The sequence below is a fragment of the Bison bison genome, unplaced genomic scaffold (genome assembly GCF_000754665.1).
Source record: "Bison bison bison isolate TAMUID 2011002044 unplaced genomic scaffold, Bison_UMD1.0 scf7180017864533, whole genome shotgun sequence".
Lineage (NCBI taxonomy): Eukaryota > Metazoa > Chordata > Mammalia > Artiodactyla > Bovidae > Bison > Bison bison.
Genome location: NW_011495082.1, coordinates 5,646,337 through 5,649,645, shown reverse-complemented (window position 1 = coordinate 5,649,645; position 3,309 = coordinate 5,646,337).

Below are 3,309 nucleotides of genomic sequence, written 5' to 3'. Positions count from 1 at the left end.
TTCATTCCAATCCCAAAGAAAGGCAATGCCAAAGAAGGCTCAAACTACTGCACAATTGCACTCATCTCACACACTAGTAAAGTAATGCTCAAAATTCTCCAAGCCAGGCTACAACAGTATGTGAACCATGAACTTCCAGATGTTCAAGCTGGTTTTAGTAAAAGCAGAGGAACCAGAGATCAAATTGCCAACATCCACTGGATCATGGAAAAAGCAAGAGAGTTCCAGAAAAACATCTATTTCTGCTTTATTGACTATGGCAAAGCCTTTGACTGTGTGGATCACAATAAACTGTGGAAAATTCTGAAAGACATGGGAATACCAGACCACCTGACCTGATTCTTGAGAAATCTGTATGCAGGTCAGGAAGCAACAGTTAGAATGAGACATGGAACAACAGACTGGTTCCAAATAGAAAAGGAGTACGTCAAGGCTGTATATTGTCACCAAGCTTATTTAATGTTTAAGCTTATTGTCACCAAGCTTATATGCAGAGTACATCATAAGAAATGCTGGGCTGGATGAAGCACAAGCTGGAATCAACATGACCGGGAGAAATATCAATAACCTCAGATATGTAGATGACACCACCTTTATGGCAGAAAGTGAAGAAGAACTAAAGAGCCTCTTGATGAAAGTGAAAGAGGAGAGTGACAATGTTGGCTTTAAACTCAACATTCAAAAAATTAAGATCATGGTATCCAGTCCCATTACTTCATGGCAAATAGATGGGGAAATAATGGAAACAGTGACAGACTTTATCTTGGGGAGCTCCAAAACCACTGCAGATGGTGACTGCAGCCATGAAATTAAAAGACGCTTGCTCCTTGGAAGAAGATCTATGACCAAACTAGACAGCATATTAAAAAGCAGAGACATTACTTTGCCAGCAAAGGTCCATCTAGTCAAAGCTATGGACTTCTAATGATAGAAAATGATCCAGATTTCAGATTTCAGTTCAGTTCAGTTGCTCAGTCATCTCCAACTCTTTGTGAACCCATGGACTGCAGCACGCCAGGCTTCCTGTTCACTACCAACTCCTGTAGCTTGCTCAAACTCATGTCCATCAAGTCGGTGATGCCATCCAACCATCTCATCTTCTGTCACCCCCTTCTCCTCCTGACTTCAATCTTTCCCAGCATCAGGGTCTCTTCAAATGAGTCAGCTCCTTGCATGAGGTGGCCAAAGTATTGGAGTTTCAGCTTCAACATCAGTCCTTCCAATGAACACTCAATCTCCTTTAGGATGGACTGTTTGGATCTCCTTGAAGTCCAAGGGACTCTGAAGAGTCTTCTCTAATACCACAGTTCAAAAGCATCAATTCTTCAGCGCTCAGCTTTCTTTATAGTTGAATTCTCACACCCATACATGACTACTGGGAAAACCATAGCTTTGACTAGATGGATCTTTGTTGGCAAAGTAATGTCTCTGCTTTTTAATGTGCTGTCTAGGTTGGTCATAGCTTTTCCTCCAAGGAGCAAGCATCTTTTAATTTCATGGCTGCAGTCACCATCTGCAGTGATTTTAGAGCCCAAAATAATAAAGTCTGTCACTGTTTCCATTATTTCCCCGTCTATTTGCCATGAAATGATGGGACCAGATACCATGATCTTAGTTTTCTGAATGTTGAATTTTAAGCCAACTTTGTCACTCTCCTCTTTCACTTTCATCGAGAGGCTCTTTAGTTCTTCATCTCTTTTTGTCATAAGGGTGGTGTCATCTGTGTATCTGAGGTTATCGATATTTCTTCCGGCAATCTTGATTCCAGCTTGTGCTTCTTCCAGGTTTACATGTCATCAAATACATCTTTTAAGCAAAAGTACGCTAAAGAAGTCATGTTTTACTTCTGGGTATGCTTTAGTCATTTTAACTGGAAAAAAATGTATTATTCTGTATATTATATTTTCACTTTTCTGGGATGTATGTATCCCTGTTAAGCTGGGAATAATCTGACTGAAAACATTCACAAGTTCAGAAGTACCCTCCTTCCTTCCTCTATTCTTTCACCCAACACGTAATTATTGATCACTCATATATGCCATTCACTATGGTGCTAAGGACACAAGCAAGGTCTCTTCTCATGAAGCATAAAGTATTGCAGGTGAGGAGAAGGAGGGGGTTACTCAAATAAGCATACAAATAAATACATAATTGTAACTGATGCTACAAAATAGATGTAATACAGCACCCAAGGCAGAATTAGAAACATCAGACTTTAAGATGCTGAGGTGTCTCCACCTCAGTAAGGAATGTTTCTCTCATTTCTTTCCCTTCTTCTCTCTCTCTCAATTTCCATCACGGCATATCCATTCCTATGCTTTAACTTACCCAACTGAATATGTTACAGATACATATTATTTTTCTGGGGTTTCCATAACAAAACAGTTCAGACTGGTGTCTTAAACAAGATAAGTCCTTTTTCCCACATTTCCAGAGGCTAGACGTTCAAGTTCAAGGTGCCAGCAGGGCATGTTTTCTCTGAGACCTTCCTCCTCGGCCTGCAGATGGCCACCCTCCCGCTGCCTCTTGGCATGGTTTTCCCCTGTGCCTGCTGCCCCTGGTATCACTTCTTCTTAGGAGGACACCTGTCAGGCTGGATTAGGACCACACCCTGAAGGCCTCATTTTATTTTTTAATTTTTTTTAAAATTTTATTTTATTTTTAAACCTTACAATATTGTATTGGTTTTGCCAAATATCGAAATGAATCCACCACAGGTATACATGTGTTCCCCATCCTGAACTCTCCTCCCTCCCCCCTCCCCATACCATCCCTCTGGGTCGTCCCAGTGCACCAGCCCCAAGCATCCAGTATCGTGCATCGAACCTAGACTGGTGACTCGTTTCATACATGATAGTATACATGTTTCAATGCCATTCTCCCAAATCTTCCCACCCTCTCCCTCTCCCACAGAGTCCATAAGACTGTTCTATACATCAGTGTCTCTTTTGCTGTCTCGTATACAGGGTTATTGTTTCCATCTTTCTAAATTCCATATATATGTATTAGTATACTGTATTGGTGTTTTTCTTTCTGGCTTACTTCACTCTGTATAATAGGCTCCAGTTTCATCCATCTCATTAGAACTGATTCAAATGTATTCTTTTTAATGGCTGAGTAATACTCCCTTGTGTATATGTACCACAGCTTTCTTATCCATTCATCTGCTGATGGGCATCTAGGTTGCTTCCATGTCCTGGCTATTATAAACAGTGCTGCGATGAACATTGGGGTACACGTGTCTCTTTCCCTTCTGGTTTCCTCAGTGTGTATGCCCAGCAGTGGGATTGCTGGATCATAAGGCAGTTC